The sequence below is a fragment of the Dromiciops gliroides genome, chromosome 1, assembly GCF_019393635.1.
Source record: "Dromiciops gliroides isolate mDroGli1 chromosome 1, mDroGli1.pri, whole genome shotgun sequence".
Taxonomy (NCBI): Eukaryota; Metazoa; Chordata; class Mammalia; order Microbiotheria; family Microbiotheriidae; genus Dromiciops; species Dromiciops gliroides.
The window spans coordinates 115,454,596-115,477,183 of NC_057861.1; the positions used below are offsets into that span (position 1 = coordinate 115,454,596).

The following is a 22,588-nucleotide window of genomic DNA, read 5'->3' on the forward strand; positions in this document are numbered from 1 at the left end:
TTTTACAAATATTTAAATATATGACTAAAATTCCTTCCTTCCTTATCTCTGCCTCTCTTCCTTTAAGACGAAATTCAGGGGTAGCTAGGTGGCACAGTGGATAAAACGCTGGCCCTGGACTCAGGAGGACCTGAGTTCAAATCTGACCACAGACACTTGACATTTACTAGTCTAAAGAATTAATTGTTATTTGAGGTTTTTATGCCTCGGCCAGCACTGGCCTGGGATTCCGCAAACCGCATGGTGCTCCACCCACTGGTTGTAGCCATTGCCAGGGCTCTGGCACATAACGTCATCACCACTCGCCGATGCCTACATGGGCCTGGCAAAATTATAATGATCGGAAGCCTAGTGAGGGCAGTCATGTGACTGTCAGAGTGGCCATCCCATTGGCTGGGGCTGTGTGGGGTGTTTCTAGGTTTGGGGGAGGAGAATTGGGTATTCTAGGTGGAAGCAGGAAAGCTACAGGCGTTCTGCTGCGTATTTTCAGCTGATTCCTGGGCGGTGATATTTTTTTCAGGTATTATAATTTCCCTTTCCCCATTTTATTTCCTTTCCCTTGATCCTACTGATCCTGTTTGTGTTTTTTTTAAGTTTGTTCTTGTTAAAATAAATCTTGTTCTGTTTTGAGGGAGGCTGCCGGTCTCCTTCCTTGCCCCAGTACTGCGGCGAACCACTTAGCTAGCACTCCCCAATTAAAAATTGGTCCCCACACTAGCTATATGACCCTGGGCAAGTCACTTAACCCTCATTGCCTAGCAAAACAACAACAACAAAAACCAAACAAATAACCAAACAAAAAACCACAAAAAACAAGATGCAATTCAAGCACCATGTTCTACATGGAGCCTTTCCTGATCCCCTGAAGTGCTAGTGCTCTCCCTTCTAAACTACCTTTCATTTAACTCATTTGTATATATTTGTATTTGTTCACTTTATATTTATGCTGCATATTATTTCTATATGTACTTGCCTCGCTCATTAGAATGTAAGCTTCTCATTAAGTAGAGATTGGGTATGGGCCTAGCACAGTGCCTGACTCATGATTGAAACTCAGTAAAAACATGTTGATTCATTGCTGACTGAATTCACAAGGATAGGATTAGGGAGGTCTGCTTCTCCTTTCCCCCAGACATTGTAGTGTCTTCCCCAGCAGTATCCTTGTGGTAGTTTATGGATGTCTCCTACCATGGAATGGATCGCCCTCCCCTTAATTGAGGCCTACACTGGGCATCATTTATGGTACTTAGCTGATCATAAGAATTCCTAGCTATAGCTCTAATTGACATAGAAAGGAACAAATAATGAATGTTGCAGCAGTAGAATTAATTATATTTGCAAAGTTAAGGAATTTACACCTCCATAATTCATCTAAATTCAATCATTCCACTGGTCAAAGAAATCCTGCTATGTCTCTTTCTGTTCTGCTCTCATTTCATATAATCACCTTCTGTAAAATAAACTTTCATCCTCTTCACCATTTCTGTCTCTTCTCTTCTCCTGGCTAAACAATCCAGTTCCTTCAGCTTTGAAAACACATGCCCATATACCCACTCCCCAACCCTACCCTGACATATATACTCTGACCACAACCCCCAAACACATTTGTACTTGTATACCCAGGGTTTAGCACAGCACCTGGAACATGGTAAGTTCTCAACAAATATTTGTTAATTGATTGATTGAATAACTGAATTCACAAGGATAGGACTGGGGAGGCCTGCTTCCTCTTTCTGTAATTCTCTCTCTCTCTCTCTCTCTCTCTCTCTCTCTCTCTCTCTCTCTCTCTCTCTCTCACTCTCTCACTCACTCACTCACTCACTCACTCACTCACTCACTCACTCACTCACTCACTCTCTCTCATATAAAGAAATCCACAAGGGAGGCAATATTCTGTAGTAGACTGTGTTATGTCTGGCCTCCGCCAACGGTTATATGACTTTGAACAAGTCATCTCATTGTTCTGGGGTCCAGTTTGCTTATGTGTAAATGGGGAGGAGAGGCTTATAGATTTAGAACTGTGACAAACCTTAGAGGTCATCTAGTCCAGGGATTCTTAAACTTTTTTCCACTAATGACCCATTTTCACCCAAGTAATTTTTACATGACCCCAAGTATATAGAGAGGTAAAATAGGCATACGTAACATTTTATTGTTGCCAAATTTTTTATGACCCCCATATTCAATTACATGATCCCATATGGAGTTGCAACCCACAGTTTAAGAAGCTAGGATCTAGTCCAACTCCCTCATTTTATAGATAAGGTAAAAGCACCAAAGAAGTTAAAGGATTTGACCAAGTTCACACAGTAAGAAGTAGAGCCAGGATTAAAACTCTGCTCCTCTGATTCCAAAGCTAGTGTTCTTTTCCACTATACTACCTGATTTCTTAACTTCTCTTTTACCTCTAGTAGTCTAATATTCTATGATTTATGGCTAGGAAAAATCTGCTTGCAGAGTGCTAGTCGGGGAAACCAGGTTGTGCTAGTTTCCAGCAGTGTATACCTTGTTAACATCACATCTAGGCTTTTCCTTGAGCACTGCTAACTATGATTTGGTCATCTATTTATCACAGGTAAAGTTTGTTTTGGAAGGCCCTACTTAGTAGGTTTTTAAAAAATCACCTAAAAGCTCAGAAAGTTCCTTCAAGGTGAATAAGGGGGCAAATTTTAATCCCTAGCCCTCTCCACAGTTTGCTGACTCTACCATAGTCATCACCCACGCTGCCTCTGGAGTGCTGGGCTTTATGCCTTGACACTTCCTTGTCATCTCTATGTCATGCTGCCATTCTGACCCCCAAATATTTTCATTTCCTGTAACTTTCTTGGTTCTTCCATTTGTGTGCTTAGCACTTAGCACAGCACCTGGAACATAGTAAGTACTTACTAGTCTCTCTCTCTCTCTCTCTCTCTCTCTCTCTCTCTCTCTCTCTCTCTCTCTCTCTCTCTCTCTCTCTCTCTCTCTCTCCCTCTCCTTTTCCTTCCTCCTCTCCCTCTCCATTTCTTTCCATTTATCCATTTGTCAATCTATTTGGGAATGAGTTGATCTGCTCTTGGGAATGCACAGATTAAACCAGTGTTCTGCCTTTTCCATTTTAAATTATATAATAGGAAAATTAGAAAGTTGAAGTTATTAGTTTTTGAAATGGTATTTTAATAGGCAGAATGTATAATTTGATTCATATTATAAGAACATGATGGAGAAGCTTGCTTCATCTCTTCCCCTTGTATAGAGGGAGTTCTATTCTGTAAAATAGTAATTTTATTACTTGTTATCCAACTTGTAAAGTTTTATTCCTTTTAATCCTGCAAGCAATGTATATTACAGTGTCTGTTTGCTGGATAGGCATGGGTAAGGAAGTTAGGGGGAGAGTAGACCTTTTATTTGTTTGTCTGTTAATTTCATGTATGTATGTATGTATGTATGTATGTATGCATCTGTCCATCTGTCTGTCTATCTATCTACTTATATCTATCTATCATCTATCTACTTGTCTGTATATATGTCCATCAATCTGACGGTCTGTGTATGTATGTATGTATGTATGTATGTATGTATGTATGTATGTATCTATCTATCTATCTATCTATCTATCTATCTATCTATCTATCTATCTATCTATCTATCATCTATCTTTCCCTCAATCCTTTACAAGGTTGACACAGCTGGTAGCTTCAACCTGAATTTTCTGCTCCCAAATCATTGCAGCCTCCTCCTTTCCTTCAATGCCACAGCTTAGCCCTTCCCCCATTTACCTTCCCTTTCAGTCTTACAGTTCTCTCTTGATATTTTTTCAGCTCAGTGGAGGCTGACTCCCCATTTCTACTACTGCTCAGCTTTTGAGGTGCTCAAGTCGTTCCTCTTTGTATGTCCCTTTAAGAATTCTGAAGTGTGACTCCAGTCAAGCCTTCTAGCTCAAAGACATGATAGTTACGAATCTCTCAGCACTTAGAGGGAATTCTTGCCCCTCTGATCTACAAATCCCAGGATTTGAATCAGTCCTTAAATGTCTATTATGCTTATATTGATCAGCGGTTTGCCTCTTTATACCTTCCTTCCATTGTTTTTAATTCTTGCCCTTAGTTCTTCCTTCTGTCTAGTCCAAGGCACAATTGTTGTTATTGGTGTTACAGGGTCCAAAGACACAAGTGGTCCATGTGCTATCCTGCCCCCTGGGGACAAAAAGAAAAACAAAAGCTGAATGTCATTCCTAGAAACTCCTATCCCTTCTTCAGTCTACCCTGCAGTAACTGGAGTACTTAGACTCCTTGGAAAGATTCTCTAGAGTTTTCTGACATGAAGAGCAATGATTATTTTTTTCTTCACAGAAGAAATGTTCCAAAATGGCTGTTTTGCCATGCTGTTCATGCTGTGATGTAATATATCTCAAACAGAGGAAAATGTAGCTTTCAGCAAATAAAAACACCTCCCCCAACCCAGAAGAAAAATTTCCTCTGTCCTACACTGGTTTAATCAGGAGAATACCAGCGTATCTTCCTGTAAGTAGCATGAATCTCCACTCTAAGCTAAGGGTGCATATTTAGACAACACATATATTTTTTTAACCATAGTTAGGGCATATAAGGTATGTATTCTAGGACAATAAAAAGGGAATAATCACTAAATACTAACTAAATTATATCAAATTTGCTAAAAACAGCAGGGATCTAGGAGCCATGGGGGCACAAGGGAAGGAAAGATTAAGGTTAAGGATTATGAAGTACCCATACCTGAGTTCAAGCAATAATGGGAATAGAGGGGGTAAGGAGCAGGCTAGACCAAGAAGTCAAACAAATGCCTTAGGACCAGGGCCAGTTCCAATTCCTAAAAGAAATGCATGACATGAGGAATGATCTTCCCTGCTAACGTTAGTGATAATAACAGCTAACATTTATATAATGCTTTAAGGTTTACATAGCACATTGCACATATTAACTCTTTTGATCTTCAGACTAATCTAGCAAAGTAGAAGTAGTTGCTATAATTATCCCCATTTTACATATGAAGAAACTGAAGATCAGAGAGGTTATGTGACTTGCCCAAGGTCACATAGCCCAAGCTGGTATTCCACCTCCAGTCTCCCCAAATCTAGCAAGCTATCTACCATGCGCGTACTAAAGGAATTCTTACTTATGCTTACTACTTAGCAAGGGAAACTTGAGTGTCTCATTAAAGGAATTTGGGATTGTCTGAGTAGGGGTAACCATCATGACAGTAATAGCTCCCAGCCACTCTATATTACTTGTATGAATATCATCATCATTTTAAGATTAAGGAAACAGACTCAAAGAAGTTATGTCTTATAGTCATAGAACCGTAGTGGTACCGTTTGAACTCATATTTCTCATTTTCAGGTCCAGTCCTCTTTACAACGTACCTCAAAAGAGTAGACTTTCCCTTCTGACCTACATAATATGTTATTATATGTGGCTATATGATAATATAACTAAATATTAGCTATATATCTATATATAGCTGTAATACAGTTTATATAGATTAGATCCTTTCCTGCCATCACATTAGGGAAGGAATTAGAAAACATAAAGTGGAAAAGAAATGAAAGAAAAATGGAAGGTGGGACAAGAAGGAAGAAAATGAAAAGGAGCAAGAAGGGGAGATTAGAAAAAAGAAGGTAAGCTGCAAGGGGGCAGCTAGGTGGCACAGTGGATAAAGCACAGGCCCTGGATTCATAAGGACCTGAGTTCAAATCCAGCCTCAGACACTTGACATTAGCTGTGTGACCCTGGGCAAGTCACTTAACCCTCATTGCTCTGTTTAAAAAAAAAAAGAAGATAAGCTTCCAATTGTAGTTTGTGGATAAATGGACGCCTATAGGACTCTTGTCTTATATGAATGTATATGGGGGAATTTTGGCAGGAGTTATGTCTTTGGACGAGATTAGACAAGCTACTATGTAACCTCATGTTACTTGTGATGGTTTCTTCTCTTTTAAAAAAAAATGATAAATTTGTTTGCAGAAGAGCTGTGTTTTTCCCAGAGGTTCTACTAATAGAAAATCTCACTGTACTATAAGTCAGTGGTGACAAATCAAATAGAAATGGGCCACTAAACTGTATATAAGGATCCCTATGGGGTGCATATTGACTTGGTTTTAAAATGTAATGTCAATCTATATTTTATTGAATTTTCTTTATTTTGCTAGATGTTTCCCAACTACTTTTTGTTTTAACTTTTTAACTTTTTTGTTTTAACAGTGTAGAAATGATTTTATCTTGAGGCAACTTACAATTACATCAGTAACAATCTCTGCAGAGATTAGAAAAGAGATCTGTGACCCTATTGACATTCAACAGGTACATCATGAATTATATAGAACTATTATTCACCAGATCAGATAACTATAGCAAGAGGAAGTGCTGGTCAATCTTTAGCTTCATGTCTACTAATAAGGAGAGAGGCACAAGATGCTGAGGGATGACTGCATTTTGCGCTCAGGATTTACATCTTCAACACACTTTGAATGCTCTTTCCTGTGTGCATAAATTCAAAGGCTTCATTGATTTGATCAAAAGGTAGGTTGTGAGTTACAAACTCATCCACTTTGATCTTCTTTCACATGTATTCAGACACTAGCTTTGGGACACTTTCAACACTCTTCCATCCTCCAAAGGCTATCCCTTTCCAGGGATGGCCTGTTACCAGCTGAAATGGACAAGTGGAGATCTCCTGACCTGAAGCTGCTACCACACTGACTCCCCATCCTTTGTGGCAGGCTTCCAGGGCTGCTCACATAACACCAACATTACCAATACATTCAAAAGAATAATCTACTCCACCATCAGTCATTTACACCAGCACTTCCTGGATGGGCTTCTTAAAATCTTGAGGGTTAATACATTTGGTGACTCCAAACTCCTTGGTCTTTGCAAATTTTTCTTTGTTGATGTCTACTCCAATGATGCGGGAAGCCCCTGCCACCTTGTAGCCCATGATCATGGCCAAGCCAACACCACCCAGGCCAAAGACGGCACATGTAGAGCCAGGCTCCACCTTGGCAGTATTGACAGTGGCACCATAACCAGTTGAAATACCACAACCCAGTAGGCAGACTTTATCCAGAGGTGCTAAAGGATCAATTTTAGCAATGGAAATATCAGCCACAACTGTGTATTCAGAAAACGTGCTGGTCCCCATGAAATGAAAAATATTCTTCCCTTTGTGTTATCAGGCATCAGTCCTCTCCGTTGGGTAACTCTTATCTTCTGGCAAAGGTTTGTTTTAGGATTCTTGCAAAATTTGCATGTGGGATGTAAAGCGGGATGATAGTGTCACCTGCTTGAAACTTCATCACTACTTCACCAACACTGTAACGATTAGAATGACACCACCTGCTGGAGACTTATTGTAGAAGAGTTCCACCCATGAAGCGAAGGTCTTTGAGGGCAAGACCAGGAGTCTTTTCTTGGGCATCAGGAAGTGACGTTGGGTAGTGAGAGGAAGAAGGAAGAGACTAGCGCTCAGTCTGGACTCTTTCCTGGGGACTCTGGCAGAGAAGGGAGCTAGAAACGTGCTCTCCCTTTAGTAGATAGATGAATGTAGGCCTTTCTCTCTCTTTACCAAATTCTTATTCTCCTTAATAAATGCTTAAAAGCCTAACTCTTGCTAAAGCTTATAATTTATTGGCGACCACTCATTAGATATTTTAGACAGACTAGCTAGAATTTTAGCCCTTAACAACACTCTCCACAATCCCAGCTCTTTCGTGTCCCCAAATCACTGGAAAACACTCTTCTGGGTCGGCCCCACTCAGAGTATAGGCATCGGTATGGCAAACAGCAGTGGCAATAATCTTGATTTGAACTTCATGAGCTTTTGGTGGGGACACTTCAATTTTCTCTATAGAAAGAGGTTTGCCTTCCTCCCAGGCCACTGCAGCCTTGCACTTTATAACCTGGCCCGCCATGTCTTCCCGCCTTCTGTATAGCAGAGCAGAGCAGACCAGGGAGCCCCGGGCTAGCAGTTACACAGCTGGGCTGAGGCCGTGCATGCCCCACTGCAGCACTGCCCCTTGCGCTCTCCCAATTACTTTTTGTTTTGTTTTGCAGGGCTATGAGGGTTAAGTGACTTGCCTAGGGTCATGCAGCTAATAAGTGTCAAGTGTGAGACCAGATTTGAATTCAGGTCCTCCTGAATCCAGGGCTGGTGCTCTATCCACTGCGCCACCTAGCTGTTCCTTCAAATTACTTTTTAATCTGCTTCTGGTTATACCTGTGAGTGACCACATAGGGCCTTCAAGTGAGTGACACCTCAGTTCTAAGACATGTTTATTGTATGTAATAGGGAATAAATTGTTTCATTTGAATTTTTCTTTTTCTTTATTTTTGGTTAAGTGACTTGCCCAGGGTCACACAGCCAGTAAGTGTCAAGTGTCTGAGGCCATCTTTGAACTCAGGTACTCCTGAATCCAGGGCTGGTGCTCTATCCACTGGGCCACCTAGTTGCCCCTTGAATTTTTCATGATAAGAATACAAGGCTTAACCTTTGGCTTCAGTTCAATAGCTGCAGAGCTGGTTGTGGGTCCCTCTTTCCAACAAATGCTCCTAAGTAATCACTAGAAAAGCTGAAATCCCTGGCATTCTTTTGTTGTTTTTGTTGTCATTTTTTAGTCGTGTCTGACTCTTTGTGACCCCATTTGGGGTTTTCTTGGTAAAGATACTAGTTTGCCATTTCCTTTTCCAGCTCATTTTACAGATGAGGAAACTGAGGCAAAAAGGTTAAGTGACTTGCCCAGGGTCACACAGCTACTAAATGTCTGATACCAGATTTGAATTTAGGAAGAAGAGTCTTCCTGACTCCATTCCCAGCACTCTGCACTGTGCCACCCAGCTGCCTGAATTCTTTAGGACTTAGCTTAAATGCTCCTACTGCAACAAGTCTTCCCCATTTAAGGATACCTTCCATCTACTCTTATATGTATCTGCATGTTGTCTCCTCCATTAGAATGTAAGCTCCTTGAGGACAGGGATTGTTTTCTCTTTTTCTTTGAGCTTCCAGTGTTTTACACAGAGCCTGGCATGTAGTAAGTGCTTAATAAATACTTCTCGGTTGAATAATTGATGCAGCTGCTGAGGGTCAGGATAAATAGAGCTCAGCTAAGAACAGGACTCCTATCTGAGTGAATTATGAGAAGAAATAAATTATTTCATTCCAATTAGAGAAACAAAACCAAAGCCCTTAGAGTTATCCCTTAACTGATCAAGCAGATAATTACAGCTTCTTCCAAATTCAGTTTCAAAGGTGTTTTCCATAATAATGACTCTACTCAGGAAACAAAATTCATTTTCAAAGATGACTGAAGAAGTTAAATGTACAGAAAGCATGATTGTGCTGTATTTCCTAGGATTCTAAGATTTAGAGAGGGAAGGGATCATGGAGCTCATCTAGCCTAATCACTTCATTTTACAAGTAAGGAAACTGAGACTCAGAGATGTGAATAGAACCAGGATTCCAACCCAGGTGCTCAGGCTCCAAATCCAGTGTTCTTCTTATAGGAAAAAAAATCAGAAGCCTTAAAAAATATTTTTAGAGGGCTCCAGTGAGATGATTCTTTTGCCATTTCATAGAATATTAAAATAATGTCTTATTTAATATGATTTGTGGTTCCTTAGGATTATTGGTGGAAAACTGATCAGACCATGAATATACTGTGCTAGTACAAAAAAACTTCCCTAGATTGTTGAGACTAGTCTTTATTGCAACAGTCTTCCAGATCTGAATACATTTTTCTTCTCTCACCTAGTACCCCCTTTCTTTTCTGGAATCTTCTTTCATCGAAATCTTCCATGACCCATAGGATTCTTGTTAATTTATATTTCTCTGTGAAATGAGAAGTGGGAATTCAATTACGCATGACTTTAAAAGAACTCATACCTCCCTCATGTGGAGTCATGGATCCCCTTCTTTCTGTCATGTCTTCTCTTTTTTCTTTTTTTTGTGGGGCAATGAGGGTTAAGGGCCTTGCTAAGGGTCACACAGCTAGTAAGTGCCAAGTGTCTGAGGCTGGATTTGAACTCAGGTCCATCTGAATCCAGGGACAGTGCTTTATCCACTGCACTACCTTGCTGCCCCTCTGTCATGTCTTAGAGCTCATTATTATGGCTAAAAATAGCAGGGAAGATCATTCCTCATGTCATCCATTTCTTTTAGGAATTGGAACTGGCCCTGTCCTAAGGCAGTTGTTTGGCTTTTTGGTCTAGCTTGCTCCGTACCCCCTCCATTCCCATTATTGCTTGAGCTCAGGTGTGGGCACTTCATAATTCTTAACCTTAATCTTTCCCTCCCTTCTGCCCCCATGACTCCTAGATCCCTGCTGTTTTTAGCAAATGTGATATTAATTTAGTTAGCATCTAGTGATTATTCCCTTTTTGTTGTCCTAGAATATATACCTTATATGTCTGGATCCTCTTTAGAGGATTTACAGGGAGATGTAGTTGAAAACTAGATGGTTTTAGAAGATGGGAATCACAATTATACAATTGGAGATGGTGCCTACATTGATTATATCACATGTCCAGTGACATTTTGAAATATAGGGTGTTTCAAAAGTCTTTTTATGCTTTAATAGCTTCAAAATGTACTAAGACTTTTGGGACATATATAATTTATGTGGCACCTGGCACATATATTACCAAACCTCTGAACTAAGAAGGAAGCTCAGAGACCCATCTACTCCAGCTCATACTTAGAAAACAATCCTTTCAATAATACACCCAGAACAAGGTGATTTAACTTTTGCTTGGAGTCCCCCATTGATGAGAAGGCCCCTACCTCCCAAGACATTCTATTCCACTTTTAGATAGCCCTGATCATTCTAAATTACAGCCTAAACCTTGCTACAGCCTAAAAGGCAAATATCCTATCCCCTACTATTTGACTTGTCTCTCTGATGACTGCCATACAGATCTGTCATTTGCTCTAAAACATTCTGTCTATGCCCCCTTCCTCATGTTTATGGGTGTTTTAACTTTGGTCTTATTCCTTCCCCCTGAGTTATAACCAGAGAAAATACTGTAGTTTTGGTAAACTGTTTGCATAAAAGCAGGGCGGGGTTGGGGGACAGTGTTATTTGTCTTTTTCTAAGGGAGAAAGGAAAGAAATAATGGTATTAAGAATGGGGCTGTTGGTTTATTGATTTGACAGCTGGTTATATGTGATAAGAAAGAGAGGAATAAAAATGATGAAATGATTAAGGTAATAAGCCCATGATTGGAAAGTTTTTTTGGCATCACCAACAAAAATAGAGGAGTTGGGAGGAAGGGCGGGTTTAGGGAAGAAGTTAATGAGCTCAGTTTGGGTCATTTTAATTTTGAGAAATATCTGACAGGTAATTGGTGATAGGAGACTGGATTTAGGGAGTGAGATTGGAACTCAGTATATAGATTTGGGAGGTATCCTGATGGAGGTAAATTGCCAAAGGATTTTCTAATAATGATGACTGATGTGTATATACCATGTAAAACATTGCAAAACCTTTTTTTTTCTGTGTGATTTAATCTGAACCACAAGAACCTTGAGAACAATGAATAGTGAGAAAAGTACTTTAGGTATTATCATTGCTCTTTTACAAATGAAGAAACAGGTTCAAAGTTAAGTATCTGAGTTAGGACATAGACTGTAAGCCTATCTTACTCAGAGATAATATTCTATTCCCTATACTGGTTGCCTCTCGAAAAAACAAACAAACAAAAATTAACAAAACAAGTAAGCAAAAAACTCAAACCCAAACAAAACAAAACTATGATTTTTGCACTGAGGCATTGGACTTATCCTGATAATCAGAGCACTGGGGCTTTCTTACTTACTTTTCTATATCTCTTAAATATGAAAAATGAGTTATTTTTTCTCTATTTGTATTTTCTGTAAACTACCTGAGGCATTTAAGGTAATGATTGGATTTTCATCCAACAAATATACTCGTTTATACAGAAAATAATGTGCTAGCTTAATTTTCCTTATTCTTTGTTCACTTCCTCATTGGAGAGTGAGTAGGTAAAAACATATTATGGTAAGTGTATTCTTCTTTATAAAACTGATTTAAACAATTTGGCAAGCAATGCCCCAACACATCAGGCCAATACACTGAGGTGCAATGCAAATAGATGGATTTTGGAGCCTTGATAACACTGATGAGGCATCTTCTGAATAGGAAAGTTGCCTTAGCTGGAAACATGTCTTGTTATTTCATTCCAATGGAAGGAAGAAACTGGTGGAGTCCAAGAGTCCTTAGCAGTAGTAGACAAATCAAATGAAGTCAAAATAGTTGACTGCTAAGGCAGCTTTGGGCCACTAGGAGTCTCCCTTCCCCAAAATTTGTTAGATGTGGAACTGACCACTTTTCTCAGTCCAAGTGGGACCATGACATGTGACATATCACGCAAATATTGACAGTCACCTAGGCAACTGGAATAAAGTAATGACATGGCCAGATGATAATATAGATGGAGGGGGGAGTGGAGAGGAGAAAGAGGAGGAGGGGAGAAGAAACAGAGAGACAGAGGAAATAAAAAACAGTCAATGACAGAGAGAGATAAAGACAGAGAAACAGAGAGACAGATAAACAAGACAGAGATACACAGAGACAAATAAACAGCAGCAGCGATAGATAAAGACAGAGAAACAGAGATAAACAAGACTAAGAGATATAGACGAGACAGAGACAGAGACAGAAAGAAAGAATTTTAAAACATAACATATTCTCTTCAACCCTAGCCCCTGTGGAATAGCACACATGTGATATTTGTCTTCAGCTCTCTCAAGCCGGAAAGTAGCACTCTTCAGGAAAGAAGGAATGAGTTCTGGGGTCTTTCAGGCAGTGAATAAGAGAGGAAGTTTTTTGTTTCATTTCATTTTTCCAGCTGCGCCTGGAATCTCCCAAGACTACTTTTTCTCTCAGTGGTCTTCAGCTGGCCACATATAAGCATCCTTCTGTTTTCTTAGCTTATTCAATCTTTTTTAAAAATAAAATTGTTTTCTGTATTCACTCCTTTCAGGGATATTTATTATTGTTGCAACAGATATTTTTCTTCCTTATTTAATGACAACAACAAAAACAATAATAGCATGTTACTTCTTTTGATTCTCTCAACAAGCTGTGAGGTAGCTGTTAGTATCCCCCCCCCCATTTTACAAATGAGGAAACTGAGGCTAAGAGAGGTTGAGTGATTGCATAGTGTCACCTAGCTAGCTAAGTTTCTGAAGCAGAATTGAATTCAGGTCTTTCTTCCTCCGATCCATTATGCCACCTAGCTGCCTTTCCTTCCTGTAACTTGCAGCCTCAGTTTCCTCATCTGTAAAATCATCTCTGTGTTGTCTTTCAGCTTTAACTCCTATGACCCTTATGTTACTTGGGTATATTATACCTATAATGATATCTGAGAGCACTGGCTCTTTTTACTGGTGCTGAGAATTCCTCTAACTGGGTTAGGTGGTAAGGAAAGGATGTTGGCCAGAACTGAAAGGGACACAAATCTAAACTGACAAGTTTGCGAAGACACAGTCTTTGGCAAAGATAATAATTGTAGTAGGATCTTCAAGAAGATGAAGATAAGAAATGGAAAGACAAGGGAAAGGCATGACTAGGCATGCCTGAATCCTCAAAAGACTCAACCGGGAGGTTTTAACTGAGTGGGAAATATTTGTAGCCGGTGCTGGGAGGGGAGGAAAAAAGAATGGCTTTGCTATGAATTTATAAATGCCTGGATCAAAATAAACAAGAAGATTCCCATCACACCAGAAGAAGTCCTTTGTTGATAGTGGCAGCCTGTGTGAAAAATAGAAGGGATAAATATGTCTGAGCTATTCTGGCTGTAGGGTCCAAAAAAAAGCCATAGCACTTGTTACTTTTCTAGTGGAAACTTCTGTGGTCCAGCTACTTGAGATCTGGATTCTTTTTTTTTCTTTTTTTTTTGTTTAGGGAGAAGCAGTAATGGCCAAAGCATAGCATGGGTAGATAAGGCTTAATAGTGAGTGGTGAGAACCCGGTAGGTAGAGCCATAGTAGTGAACAGTGGTTGGCTCAGCGATTTCTATAGCAAGGACCAGGATGTACATGGGGAATGGAGGGGGCAGTGCACCAGAGGGAGATGCAGTCACACAGAGCTGAGGATTAAAGGGATAAGAATACCAAAGGGATCTGGAGCAGCAGAAAATGGATCCTCAGCCTTAGGGCCCTGGGGATGGGAGTTCATCAAAAGGGAGAAATGGACTCCCTATATTCTATATGGGTTCAAGTACAAGTAAGTACTTGATCTATATTTGTTTTCCTATCAGCTTGAGTGCCACTTTCCCCCCCCAGGCGATGAGGGTTAAGTGACTTGCCCAGGGTCACATAGCTAGTAAGTGTCAAGTGTCTGAGGCCAGATTTGAACTCAGGTCCTCCTGAATCCACAGTTGGTGCTTTATCCACTGTGCCACCACCTAGTTGCCCCCAAGCTTGAATGTCTATAAGAAGAGCCCCTCTGTATTACTCCCATTTTATGGATGAGAAAACTTGAGTTTCAGAGAGTTTAAGTGACTTGCCTAAGGACATCCCCATTGTCTAGACCCTTCAGATGGGCAATGAGCTGTGCTTAAAACGGTAGTGCAGTGGGTAAAAGCACTGGACTTGGAATCATGAAGAGCTGAGCTCAAACCCTGTTTCAAACTAAGCTTACTTGTCACGTGATCTCAGGCAAGCCATTTAAGTTATCTCTGCCTCAGTTTCCTCATCTATAAAATGGGGATAATAATAGTATATGTATCATAGATTTGTTATGAGGATCAAATGAGATAACATGTTCAGAATTTTGCAAACCTTAAAGCAGTATAGAAATATTTTCATTATTACTATTAATGGGAGCAAGAGAATGAAGTCACATTTGGGAAATTTTCCAGTATTTTCAGGGATCCCAAGCTACTTTCTGACCCCAAACTCCATATTTTAACACCGATATTCTTCTGGAGAAATTATAGGTCTATGAATCATGGAAAACTACAATCTTTGAAAAAAACACAATTGTGGTTTATAAAGGGTGTGGTGAGCATAAGTAGGCAATAGCACAGGCAAACAAATCATCTAAGAAATGTATGATTGGAAAAGGAGGTAGTCCTGTCATATACTGGGAGAAAGGAAGAGTCATAACAAATGGGGATAGATGGACAGAATGCAGGCTGCACTGGTGTCAACAGAATGTCAAGAGATGCCCCAGAATATTGTCTGGATCCTCTCTGAAGTATTTACAGGGAGATGTAGTCAAACACTGGATGGTTCTAAAAGATGGGAATTACAATTATGCAATTGGAGATAGTTCCTATATTGATGACCTCATGTGTCCAATGACATTTTGAAATATAGGGTGTTTCAAAATCCTTTTTATGCTTTAATAGCTTAAAACTGCACTAAGACTTTTGGGACATTTATAATTTATATGGCGGCGGCACATATATTACCAAACCTCTGAGCTAAGATTGAAGCTTAGAGACCCATCTATTCCAACTCATACTTAGAAAAGAATCTCTTCTATAATATACCCAAAACATGGTCCTTTAACTTTTGCTTGGGGTCCCCCATTGATGGGAAGCCCCCTACCTCCAAAGCCAGCCTATTCCACTTTTAGATAGCCCTAATCATTCAAAATTACAGAAACACACAATTTCAGAGTGAGATAGAACCTCAGAAGTGATCCAATCCAACCCATATTTGAGGTTTTCCTGATGTCAAGCCTAGTATTAACCCTGCAACTTTAATGCATTCCTTTTAGTTCTGATTTCTGGAGCAAAAAGGAACAAATTCAACCAGTCTCCAATTTGAAACCCCCTCAGATACTCAAACACAACCATCACATTACCTTGTCTTTTTTCTAGGCCAAATAACCCTAGTTCCTTCAACTGATCTCCATATGGCATAGACTTGCGGTCCCTTAATCATTATGCTTTTTCTCTGGTGGATGCTTTCCAGCTAATGTCCTTTCCCAAATGTCAGTTCTAGAACTGTACACACACTCCAGATGTGACATGATCAGTAGGACAATTGCAGATAAACCCATCCAAAGTGTATTTGGATCCTCTCCTGCCCCATGGGAGACTCTGAAATCAAGTGTTAGATTTTTAATTTAAAGAAAATTAAAAAAATGCTTTAAGAAGGTTGTACACTACCTGCAATAAGTAATTATTCATTTTGAATCATGTGCCTGAATACTTCCACAGGTACAACTTAACAATAGCAACCTCGCCCAAGCTCTCCTCAAAGTCTTTTGGATTGCCTTGGTTTCGGCTTCTTTGGGCATTGAAGCATGCTGTGATTGATTACGGGATGGTATCCACGGAGGTAGCCATAAATCTGTTTTTTTGTCTCCTAAGCAGTAACCACATCAGCTCTGTCCACAGCTTACACATCTCATGTGATCCTTGGTCTTCACTCTATCTCTATTACTCAAAAGACTGAGTAATCTCCCTTTCCCTACTGGGCAGGAGGGGCTGATTGAGCTCATTTCTGCCAATTCGCTAGCCACCTGATGGGCTGTTGCTTCAGTAGGAACTCCAGGATTGATTTTAAGAACATCAGGCAAAAAACTGGAGTAATCTTAATCCTTCTTTGTTTAGGCAAGATTGCAGATTTTAAACAAAGCAGTTTCTCTGCCCCACTTACAACTGACAACTTCCCATCCATCTTTGTGAAATGTGAGTATGACATGTTTAAATGAAACTATCCAAACAGAATTGGTGATACATCCTCAAGATAGAGAGAAGGCTGAAATGTTGATTCTTCTTCATTCAATCTTCATAGTTCCTGGGGCCCAGTTCTCAGAGCAGTGCTTTGTTGTTTTTAATTTCAAATTAGCTATATCAGGTTACAGTTATAGTTGGAAAACATATTGAATGGCCTTGCTATAATCAATCAATAGACATTTGTTAAGCACCATGTGTACTGTGCTAAGCACTGGCTATAAGAAAGGTATTATTTTGTAATGTTGTTATATATCATGTCATACTCTTCTGCCTCCTTGTGTTATGGAGGGAATGCTAAGTTATTATAAGTGGGGGCAATGGCTAGGAAGTTCTAGAAATTCTTACCATGCTAGATAGGGGTGGAGTAGAGGATTGGTGAGGGACCGTTTTCCTGGAATTGAAGAACCCCGAATTCTATTTGTAGAGGCTTATCTTGAGTATGTTGTCTATTTTTAATTTTTCAGGTGATAACACCTTATAAAAATAACTAAGTAATTGAAGGGTTCTGATCTACAATGGTGAAGGGATTTACCACATTGAATGCCATCATAAATCCTAGAATAACTGTCTGTATAGTATAGTATAGGCAACATGGTACAGTGGAAAGCATACTGGATTGAGAGTCAAAGGGTCTGGGTTCAAATCTTGACTGCCACTACCTCCCTGCCAATGTAGCCTTGGAGAAGAAATTCTACCTCTTTGGTCCTCCATTTCCTTTTCTGTAGAATGAGGGGAATGGGATTCTATGAACATCTAAGGACTCTTCTAGGTCTCAACCAATATCCCAATGATAAAAGTACTTTGTGGTTTTTTAAATGCTATCATAAAAAAGGCAATTACTTTGGCTAACTGAAATCATAATATCCCATACTAGGTGGCATGGTAGAAAAAAACACTGAGTCAGGAAATGTACTATTGGTTCTAGTACCTTTTTCTGGCATTAACTAGTTGGTTGACCTTAGACAAGTCACTTAAACTTTTTTTTTTAACTTCAATTTACTAGGGCAGGTAAGTAATACAGTGAACAAAGTACCTGGCCTAGAGTCAGGAAGACTCATCTTCCTGAGTTTAAATCTGGCATCAGACATGTATTACCTGTGTATCACTTCATGCTGTTTGCTTATGTTTTCTCATCTGTAAAATGAGCTAGAGAAGGAAATGGTAAACTACTCTAGTATCTTTGCCAAGAAAACCCAAAATGGGGTCATGAAGAATCAGACATGACTGAAATGACTAAACAACAACAACAAAATTTATCTATAAAATGAGAGGGTTGGAATGGATTATTTTTAAGGTTTCTTCTAGCTCTAAAATTTCATAATTCAACAACTTTCATTGTCTGTAACTTAGGGCTTCAACTTCTACATCTATAAAATGGGAACAAATATAGACCTATCACACATACTCACAGGATGGATGAGAGGAGTATATGAGATTCTCAGAATCTAGTACATGGAATTCTTTGAAAACTCAAAAGGGCAAAAAATAAGCAGAACTAAGAAAATGTTGCATATAATAACAGCAATATTAAAACCAAACTTTGAGTGAATAAGTCATTGTGACTATTATAAATACACCAAATTAACTAACCCAAATCAAACTATAAATGCAGGAAATTGACACATGAAGACCCAATTGCTATCTGCATCCACAGAACTGCTTAGTAGAAATATGTATGGGATGATTTTATACATACATACATATATATAGTATCTTCATATAATGTAAATATGATGTATATGTGATTATATAATATACACAATATAATATAAATCTCATGTATATATCATATATGTATATATACACAATACATATACACATATCTATTTGTGTCTATATATAATATATAATTATATATAATAAAATACATATAATATATAATGTATATTTTATATTAAAATTGTATGTATATATACATACCCATGTATACACATACACACATATATTTATTTGTATCTAATGGTAGACATCTTGGAGAGGAGGAAGGAGAGGGAAGAAAAAAGAAAAAAGAAAAAATTTGCAGAATAACTTTATTGTATATTTAAAAGGAATTTAAGAAGAATAGCAGGTTGTACATAAATAGAATTGCTATTTCATGTGCAATCACCTTTTTATTATACTATGTTATGGAAATGCTAGTTTTATTGCATAAATTAAAAATAAATAAAAAGAAAACCACAAAGGGATTAATAGACAGTTAGGCAGGGAGACAGACAGACCAATAATATATTGGAAAGAACATTATATTTAGAATCAGAGGACCTGAGCTTGAATTTTCACTTAAAAAAAAAAAATTGGTTACTTGCTTTGTTACCTTAGACCTATCACTTTTCTGCTCCAGTTCTGTTTCCTCATATTTAAAATAGGAATAATGATACTTATTTAACATGTTGCACAAGGCTATTTTGGGTCAAGTACTTTAGAAATTTGAAAATGAACTGTAAATATGGGTTAGAATAGAGTCAGAGAAGTATTAGATCTGTGACTCCATTGGTTTTAGAAACTACCTGGGTGAGGAAACCCCCTCTACTAATGCAGGTCAGCATCTTCTCTGCAACTTAAAGCCTTAGAAAGTTGTCCAGAGCATCAAGAAGCTTAGTGATTTGTCCAGGGTCACCTACCCAGTATGTGTCAGAGGCTGGACATGAACCCAGATCTTCCTGAATCAGAGGAAAGCCCTTTAGCATTATACCAAACAACGCTTATAACTATGAATTATTGTATATAACTTTTTTATTACTTTTGTGTGCAATGCCTCAAAGTACAGGGAAAAATATATATCTCTTCCAGACCTATGAGTCTAAGGTGCAGTGAAATCCACTTACCAAGACTGCCAAGAACTCTTGGGGTTAAGGCCAATACCAACAAGAAATATGGCAACTCTTGACTGTTCCTTTGGAGAAGTCAGACAACTAAGGGCTTAAGCAGCTTGTGGGAAATGGGTCAGATGGTTAGAAGATATAAATGAACTTGTTAAGTGTCTCCTTGTCTGAACTCACTGGCTACATTTCATGCTGTCACATACCTGAAACACAGAAAAGATTCCAAGACTCATGGTCTATGCTAAAAGAAACTTTGACAAATTGTTTAATCCATCTTTCTGTTACCATTCAGGATGGTTAAAAAAAATCTCTCCATGGATTTACAGGATTGGACTTCAGGACAGAACTATCACAAAATGGTTTTGAGATAACTTCTGTTAGAGTGAAAGGAGAATGTTAGTTTGCTGGTCCGTTTTATGGGAACATGGCTTATCAATTAGGTATGAAATTAAGGAGTGTTAGGGTTGCCCAGGGCTGAAGCTAGGCTTTTTGTTTGTTTGCCTTTTTGTTTGTTTGTTTGTTTGCAGGGCAATGAGGACTAAGTGACTTGCCCAGGGTCACACAGCTAGTAAGTGTCAAGTTTCTGAGGCCGGATTTGAACTCAGGTCCTCCTGAATTCAGGTCCAGTGCTTTATCCACTGTGCCAACTAGCTGCCTCCCACCCCCAGGTCAGGCTTTTAAAATGGACCAATGAATTCAAGCTGACCCCCAAACACTACTGAAACTGCTCTCTGAAACATTATCAATAGTTGTATTAATTCTTTTTTGTTTTTTGTCTTGGATTTTTACAAATTTTTTTTTCTAATTACATGTATAGTTTTCAACATTCATTTTTGTAAGATTTTGAGTTCCAAAATTTTCTCCTACCATCCCTTCCCTCTCCACTCCTGAAGTCATCAAGCAATTTGATATAGGTTTATACACTGCGATCATCTTAAACATATTTCCACATTAGTCATGTTGTTAGAGAAGAATCAGAACAAAAGGAAAAAAAACACAAGAAAGAATAAACAACAACAGCAACAACATAAAAGCAACAACAAAAGTTTAAATAGTATGCTTCAATTTGCATTCAGACACCATAGTTCTCTTTCTGAATGTGAAAAGCATTTTCCATCATTAGTCTTTTGGCATTGTCTTGGATCATTATATTGCTGAGAAGAGTTAAGCCTAAACCTATCACCCAATGTCATTGATACCGGGTACAATGTTCTCTTGGTTCTGGTTGCATTCATTCTTTCATTTATTCTTTTACACAGGTTGTCCCCCATACTTATCCCCCTCCCATGGGTTTAATTATTATCTCTATATAGATAACTCCCAGGTCTCTATTTGCAGCCTTTGTCTTTCTTCTGAGCTCCAAGCCCTTACCATAAACCTCCTATTGGTTATTTCAATGGGGATTTCAAGATCAACACATCCAAAACAGAGCTCATTTTTGTTTCCCAACAGACCCATCCCTCCTCATCACTTCTCTATTTAGTCATCCAAGTTAAAAATTTTAGTTATCCTTAACCCCTTACTTACTCTCACTCTATCACTATCACTCCCTCTTATCCAATCAGTGGCCAAACCTTATCATTTCTATATTCCCAACATCTCTCACTTTCATTACCCTTCACTCTATTCACATGGCCACAACTCTGGTCCGTGGACCTCATCACACGGCCCTATACAATAGCCTCCTAAATGGCCAAAGTCTTCACTTTCTTGCTTCTCTGATTCTCCACACATATGCCAATATGACATTTTCAAAACAACTTGATTGAATTGTCTCTAGGATGAAATTCAAACCCCTATGTCATTTAAAGGTCTTCACAGTCTTATGTCTAGTCTATTTCTCTGGGCATGCCACACTATGCTCCTCTTCGTGGACTCTGTGGTCCAGCTGAATCAGCCCAATTGCTTAGTTGGACACTTGGCACATTATCTCTTTCCTTTTATTCTTTTGCACATGTTGTCTCCCATGCCTGAAATGCATTCCTTTCTCCACTCATCAGTCACTCCACTTCCTGGCTTTCTTTAAAGCTCAGCTTAAAGTGTCAAGTCCTACATGAGACCTGATCCTCCCAGATGTCAGTGCCTCTCCTGAAATTTCCTGGCATTATTTTTTTTCTATTTATTTATATGTATTTATGATGTTTTCCCCAACAGAATATAAGCTCTTTAGGAGTAGGAACCATTTCATTTTGCCTTGTGTATACTTAGCACCTAGTACAGTGCCTAGCACATAGTAGGTTCTTAATAAATGTGAAGTGATGGATTGAATTCAGTTCAATAAGCATTTCCAATCCCTAATCATCCCTCAAGATTGCTCCTGAGATTTTATTCCCCCCTACACTTTGTCCTTTAGTAATCTCATCTACTCCCATTTGTTGAACTAACTTTTTTGTAGTGTGCGGTGTGTGTGTGTGTGTGTGTGTGGGGGGGGGGGGTAATGAGGGTAAAGTGACTTGCCCAGGGTCACACAGTCAGTATGTGTCAAGTGTCTGAGGTCGGATTTGAACTCAGGTCTTCCTGAATCCAGGGCCGATGCTTTATCCACTGTGCTACCTAGCTGCCCCCTGAATTAACTTTTTTGTTGTCATGGTTGTTCAGCTATTCAGTCATGTCTAACTTTTCATGACCCTACAGACCCAGACTTTTCTATCTTCCACTATCTCTCATAGTCTGTCCAAGTTCATGTTCATTGTTTCTGTAACATCCATCTATATCATCCTCTGCCATCCCCTTTTCCTTTTGCCTTCAATCTTTACCAGCAACAGCAACCAATTAGTGTTGTCTTCTCATTAAGTGGCCAAAATATCTTTATGTAGGGAATTGAATTTTTTATTTCCAGCACCAATGGGTGATGCAGTGAATAGAGTGCTGGGCCATTAGTCAGGAAGACTCATCTTCCTGCATTCAAATCTGTTACTTACTAGTGGTATGACCCTGGGGCTAGTCACTAAGCCCTGTTTGCCTCAGTTTCCTCATTTGTCAAATGAGCTGGAGAAAGAAATGGCAAACCACTCCAGTATCTCTGCCAAGAAAACCCCAAAT

At 39.0% G+C, this 22,588-nt stretch overlaps 1 pseudogene; it reads right to left on the bottom strand.

Annotated features, from left to right (window-relative positions):
• Positions 1-6,459: 6,459 nt before the first annotated feature.
• LOC122735633 lies at positions 6,460-7,924 on the bottom strand (annotated as a pseudogene).
• Positions 7,925-22,588: the final 14,664 nt, after the last annotated feature.